This window comes from Pseudorca crassidens, chromosome 16 (assembly GCF_039906515.1).
Source record: "Pseudorca crassidens isolate mPseCra1 chromosome 16, mPseCra1.hap1, whole genome shotgun sequence".
Taxonomy (NCBI): Eukaryota; Metazoa; Chordata; class Mammalia; order Artiodactyla; family Delphinidae; genus Pseudorca; species Pseudorca crassidens.
Window position 1 is genome coordinate 13487217 of NC_090311.1, and position 7082 is coordinate 13494298.

The 7082-nt window shown below is 46.9% G+C and overlaps 1 long non-coding RNA gene across 1 annotated transcript in view; it reads left to right on the forward strand.

Annotated features, from left to right (window-relative positions):
* LOC137208533 (uncharacterized) overlaps positions 1-3869 on the forward strand; it is a 59522-nt gene extending 55653 nt beyond the window's left edge. The window contains exon 3 of the long non-coding RNA XR_010935655.1: positions 3752-3869. This is a non-coding gene — a long non-coding RNA (uncharacterized lncRNA). The remainder of the gene's footprint in view (positions 1-3751) is intronic.
* Positions 3870-7082: the final 3213 nt, after the last annotated feature.

A 7082-nucleotide genomic window follows, 5' to 3' on the forward strand; every position in this document is an offset into this window, starting at 1 on the left:
ATACCAATACTGTTAAATGACTTACAAATATCAACTCACTTAGAATTCACAGTGACACTGTAAGGTAGGGACTGTTATTAGCCCTGCTTCGTAGATGAAGAAACTCAGGCTTAAAGGGATGTGGAAAGTTTCTGTGGTTCCTCAGATAATATGTGGCAGAGCTGGGACTTGAATCCATGTCTGTCTGACCCCAAAGCCTTATTTCAAGCAAAACTCAGGTGCTAGGGGAGGGGAGAGGCACGCAGGAAGGATGCCATGGCCCCCAATCTCAAGGGGCTTCCCATTCGTAGTAGACACCATGATGCGCGCGTTTCCACCACCTGCTGGAGGTGCTGCTAGCCACAGCTCTCGGCCGAGTCCCTCTCCAGGCCTTGCCCTTGGCTGAGGAGAGACAACTCGCCCAAGGTCACGCCTTCTTCCCGGAGCAGCTGCATCCAACGACTGTTGCTGTGCAGACTGGACCTTAGTCCAACTCTGAGGGCCCTCCCAGGCTCAGAGGTCCTGGAGGTTGGCTGAGACCTTGGCTGCAGCGTTGCCGTTCAACTTCTCCTTCTGCCCATTCCTGCAGCTCTCTCTCCCCCACGAGGCTGGGCACAAGAGCATCGCCAATAAACTTCTTGCGTGCAGAGAGCCTGCTTCCCAGGGAACTGGCCTGTGACACCATCTGATGGGGGAAGAAAGGACGCAGGAAGGATCCCATTCTACACTGTAAATATCCCAGGGAGAGGTCGGAAGGGTCCGAGGAATTATAGAGGCTTCCTGGAGGAGGTGAAGATTCAGCTGAGTTTTGAAAGATAGGGAGAATTAGAATATTACTACTTGGCCATAAAAAGTAATGAAGTAATGACACATGCTACAACACAGATAAACCTTGGAAACATTATGCTAAGTGAAAGAAGCCAGTCACAGAAGTCCACATGCACGATTCCATTTATATGAAGTGTCCAGAACAGGGGAAATCTATAGAGAAAGAAAGTAGATTACAGGTTGCCTAGGTCCAGTAGCATGGGGCTGAGGGGATTGGGAGGTGATAGCTAAAGCGTGTGGGGTTTCTTCTTCAGGTGATGAAAATGTTCTAAAATTAGCTGTGAAACAATGCTCATACCCGTGAATATACTAAAAACTATTTTATCTTACAACTTTAACTAGATGGATTGTATGGTATGTGAATTATATCTCAATAAAGCTGTTTTTTTAAAATAAAAAAAAGAGTGTGGAGGAGGGTGGGAGAATTGCAGATGGGCAAAAACACAGGCAAATATGTGGACACTTATGTGAGTGTGAGAGAGAGAAAGAGAGAGTGTGTGTAGGTACGATGGGAAATAGCAAAAAACAAAGGCGGCAGGAGGCTATGGCCAAGTAAGGAAGGTCAGAAATCCCTGCAGGGAGGAAGTTCGCCTTGGAAGATCTGGGAGTAATGAGATGAACGTGGTGCTTTAGGCTGATTAATCTGTGCAGAAAGGGCGGTGCAGAGGGGAGGCCGAGAGACCAGTTAGGGGGCTCTTGAGGCAATCCAGGCATGTGGGCTGGGGGACAATGTCCTTGTTACAGCAAGATATTACCTGGTTTACAAGAGATACGCACACACGCTGTAGTGTTAAATGTCCTTTTGTGTCTTTCTCAACTCACTGCGCTCATCATCGCTGCTTCTTTCCCAGCCGTCCACCTGTCCCCCGCACTGAACCCGCAACCACATCAATATCCACCATAATTATGTTCCTAGAAAGTCTTCTTCACCAGGTTATAAGGTTTTCCCTTAAGATGGGGGTGAATTTACAAGAAGGTCCAGCCTTCCTATAAATCTTGTCACTTACCTCAAAGGTGCTTTCTCACCTCCTAAACTAAAACTGTAATTGGGGCAACGATTTTCATTTAGTTAAAGATAAGAGTAATCTTGCCCTTCCCCCAGAACCTCACCCACCTGCGGTCTGGGACTTCATTAAATCACTCTTACCCACTGTCAAGGGTGAGCTGAGAGTCTGCCTACCTCTCTTGACCTGAATGAGGTCAGCCAAATGCGACTACCCAGGCCACGCCCCAAGTTCAGCTTCCTTTAGGAACACAGAACAGTAGCGCTGGGTGGACATGAAAGGTCCCCCAGCTCCACTTGGCCATTTGACAGGTGAGGAAACTGGGGCCTTCCACTGGTCACTAACTGGGGACCTGTGGGACTTCTCCCTCTGAGTCCCACCACTTGAACCACTCCAGTCCAGCCTTCAACCCAGAAGTCAGTGTGGTTATTCCACTCCCCAGGATGGTGGGCAAGTATTCCTGAAGAGGCTTTTCTCCTGGGTCTTCCTTCTTTCTAAGACCCTAGAGTTTCCTATACAGATACCATGAAAGCCCCCATGCTCACCCAGCAACCATCAGACCTTGGGTCAAATGTCAGCTGAGGACCCCAGCAAATCAGTCCCAACCTAAAACTGAAGGCCAGGGTCTCTGGTTTCTTATGGTTGTAACCTCCATGGCCCAGGCCTCACCAGCCTGGGGACACAAAAGTAGTGATGGGAACCTACATACCCAGTGTCACTGCTCCAAGCTCCTTCCTGCTTTTTGGCTTAAGAAAGTTATGTGCACCAGATATCAACTCCCACAGGCAGGGACCAAGTCTGTTTCCTTCCCTGCTCAAGTCCCAGATCCTAGGTAGTCGTCAAAACATACATTTTATGACAAAGGAGCAAAAGTGTTTGGAGACAATGGAGAAAAGATAGTCTTTTCAGCCAATGATGCTGGAACAACTGGACATCCACATGCAAAAATATGAATCTAGACACACACCTTACAAAAAAGTTAACCCAGAATGGATCACAGATCTAAATGTAAATGCAAAACTATTAAACTGCTAGAAGATAACATGGGAGAAAATATAGATGCCCTGAGGTTGGTGGTGTCTTTTTAGATACAAAATCAAAGGCACAATCCATTAAATAAAATAATTTGCAAAAGCTGAACTTCAACGAAATTAAAAACTTCTGCTCTGCAAAGTATGATGTCAAGAGAATGAGAAGACAGGCCATAGACTGGGATAAAATATTTGCAAAAGACTTATCTGGTAAGAGACTGTTATCTAAAATATATGAAAGGGCTTCCCTGGTGGCGCAGTGGTTGAGAGTCCGCCTGCCGATGCAGGGGACACGGATTCGTGCCCCGGTCCGGGAAGATCCCACGTGCCGCGGAGCGGCTGGGCCCGTGAGCCATGGCTGCTGAGCCTGCGCGTCCGGAGCCTGTGCTCCGCAATGGGAGAGGCCACAACAGTGAGAGGCCCACGTACCAAAAAAAAAAAAAAAATCATAGTTCTACAAGGCTCCCCTCCCCCAAGTTTCTCCATCTCAAAGGCAACTACTTCAACTCTTCGCTTGATGATACTTTTGATACATCTGAAGTTGTGCCATCCTTGGAAAGGGAATTAACGGGCCAACGGAGATGTCCTAAGTTTTGCTTGGAATTCTGGTTGTTCTCTCTCTCTTGCTAGATCAGGTCCAGAACAGCCAAATCAAACAACTTAGAGGGAGGATCCAAGAACAGCAGCCTTCAGAGATGGGGCCGCAGAAACCCAAGTGTTTAACTAAAATATGTAGTCACTGTACACTTTGCTTTCAATCAATGTGCCTCTCCTGTTCCATTTTAAATCCCAGCGCTAGGGGCTCTGCCCGGCCTGGGAAGAGGTTCTGCTCTCTGGCATAGATCAGTACTGACATCCAGTGGTCACAGAGGATTCTCTGCCTGAAGCTCTCCATCTCTCTCTTCCCAGAATGCAGTGGGTGTTCACCCAGAGAAAGAAGGAGCAATGAAGGCTGACAGCTATGGATGGGTGCTGTTAACTCAGATCTGTGTGATCTGCAGCCAGAGGCAAGTAACCCAGACCAAGGCCTTGCCAGCTTACAAGATGCCCAGGGGTTATTTGAATGATGACCCTAGCTAGAGTCACAGGGAGAAAAGGGAGCCATCGCCAGCAATGTGGCAAGACCATAAAAAATTAAAATGTTAAAGGGCCACAGGGCCTTGGAAGACACACTGTTTTTTTTTGTTTGTTTTTGTTTTCTTTCTTTATTTTATTTTTATTTTTTTAACATCTTTATTGGAGTATAATTGCTTTACAATGGCGTGTTAGTTTCTGCTTTATAACAAAGTGAATCAGTTACACATATACACATGTTCCCATATCTCTTCCCTCTTACATCTCCCTCCCTCCCACCCTCCCTATCCCACCCCTCCAGGCGGTCACAAAGCACCGAGCTGATCTCCCTGTGCTATGCGGCTGCTTCCCACTAGCTATCTACCTTACGTTTGTTAGTGTGTATATGTCCATGCCTCTCTCTCGCTTTGTCACAGCTCACCCTTCCCCCTCCCCATATCCATACTGGGTTTTAAGTTAGAAAACTTGATTCAAGACCTGCTGCTCTGTGTCACCTTGAGCAGACCCTTAAACTCTCACCTGCTCAGCCAGCCTCCCAGTGCTGTGGTGAATGTCAAATGAGAACGTTTGCAAAGCATTTTGTAAGCTGCAAAATGCTGTACAGCTGGGGCTGCTAGCATGGAATGGTGATGGACAGGGCAGGGCAAGCTGGAGCTGGTGACGAGGTGCTAAGTATTGATACTATGACTCTGGAGGCTTGGCCCGCTGACAAATAACACTTGCAATTTCCAATTTCACTGAAACTTTGGAGACTCAGCCTTGGACTGCCAGGGTGACCTCATCAGAAAAGGGCATTCTGCATTTTTCTCTGGACTCAAGTCTCAGAGATAAACATGGGTGAGTAACTTCAGGGGCCATCTAACTTCAAAAATCATATATCAAACAGGTTTTTAAAAATAGAATCATAACCCAAAGGAAAGATATGAGGCACCTTTTATTCTAATATCCAAGGGAGCTATTGTTAATGTCAGTTGCACTGGTAGACTACACCCTTGTACATTTCCGTATAATTTTTTTTCTTGTTTTCCCATGTGTATTTGGACTAGGGTTTTGCCTAGGAAGACTGGTCTTGCAAAGTGGCTCTAAATGAAACTATGAGATGACCGGAGATAGGGAAATGGTGTGTGCATCGGAGAGATGTAGGGAGGTGATTCCGGAGGCTCAAAGACCACATTCCTGACTCTTTCTGTTTGTGCCATCAGATTTCATAAATTACTGGAGTAGAATTTTTAAAAGTTTAGTCTAGTCTTTCTACTTGAGCTTAATTTAAAAGAAACAAAAGCCAATCCTCTCGTGTTTCCTAAAGGTACCAGAGGGCTTTGAACCCAAAGAAGTATTATGCTGCTGCTTCCAGATTTCCATACAAGTGTATCTGTCAAGGAAAAAAAACCACAACTCTATTCTAGTCCCAGAAGGGCTTTATTACAGTTTATAGAATTATAAGAAGGGCTGAAAGAAACAAGTGTAATTTCCAGTCGCACAGTGGAATCAGGCCACGAGGGAGCAGCTGACTCTTGTACTACCAGGAAGCCACCTACCGACCTGGGAAGTGTCCAGCCCTCAGCAGCTCCAGTCCAGAACAGCAGATGTGCGCCGCACCCTGCACCCACAGAGCAAGTGATGGGACATGGATACTTTTGCTAACACTGATTCAAAAGAGCCTGATTCCCCCTCAGCTGGCTGAGTTTGTCAGCATAACCAACAGCTGAGCAGTCTCTATTTCACATCCTCTTCCTGATCTCACCTAAAGGTGTCTCACTGGCTAAATCTAAGCTACACCCAGAATCCTAGCTGTAAACGGGTCTGGGAAATGTAGTTTTTCCATTTCTGGCTTCCACACTATGGAAGGGACACCAGAAGAAGAGTGTACCGAACAGTGAGCACCGTGCCCCCACAATGGCTTGTTTTTATTTTATTTTAGAGTTATTTTTTAATTGAAATCTCTTTTAATTACAAAAGTAAAACATGGTCACTGTCAAAGACAACAAACAATACAGAAATGAAGTAAAAAATGAATCCAAATGAATGAACGAATCCAGATGGATCCTGCTCCAATCCCGTTCTCCAAAGGGAATCACTGTTCAGAGTTTGGAGGGTAGCCTGTCAGAGGCTTTTGTGCATTTGCGGAGGCGGGTGGTTGTACTGCATACTGTCCTATAATTTGTTTTGTCACTTGGATGTATATCCTAGTGGTCTTTCCATGAGAAGAGATGTGATTGTAAGTCACATGTTTAAGAAAAGCAGCCGAGTGTCCCATCAGAGGAGCCCTACCAGTGGACGTTGAGGTGGCCTCTGATTATTCCCTATTATACATAATGCAAAAGGAGCAGCTGTTCAGACATTTGGAAAGGTCAGATTCCCAGAAGCAAAAGCCCTGAACCATATTTTGAAGCTATATCTTCCCAATCACCACACGGTCAGGGGACTTTGGCCAGAATTTGACTCAAAAAATTTCATCGGAGCCCTAAAGATTTTGACTCAGCAGACATTGATGGAGCCTCAGCTGTCAGCATGAGGGGTTCCTAAGCGTGGCCCCCCCATTCCTGCCCTCTGCTGATAACAGATAGGACTATGCACAGCTAACTAGTGCCCCGTCCAGGGAGGTGGAGCACAGAAGGCAAGGAGAGCAGGAGAGAGGACGTGGCTTTGACCTCCATGAGCAGTAGAGTTGAGAGTGTCAGAGAGCTAAGGTTAAGAATCCTGCTCTACCACATGGGGATCCAGGGACCAGGAGGAAGGCTGGGTCACATAGCATCCGCTAGGTCCCCAGACAGCCACCTAGGACACGTGCCATCTCTTGGCAAAGTGGACACCAGCTGCTGCAGATCACTTCAAAGTGTGTTCCCCCTGCAGTTGTTTGTAAAACCTTCACTGCAGCTCGTCTCTGTGCAAGCTAGGCTGCCCCAGCATCTCAGTCAATTCTATCCCAAGCCCGGATACACAGTGGCCTGAGCGCTAAATGTTACGGTGGAATGTGCTGCTCTGTCCGTCACATCCTTTCCCTGCTTCTCTCCCAACGGTGTTCGATTTTCCTTTAGAGATGTCTCCCTCTTCCACCCTCCACCATGAAATCTGGACGGAATTGCCTCCCACCCTCCCTGCAACATATCCCCCTTCCCAGGCTAGCTAGTGACTGATTCAGGGATAGGCCTCGGATGCAGCCTGA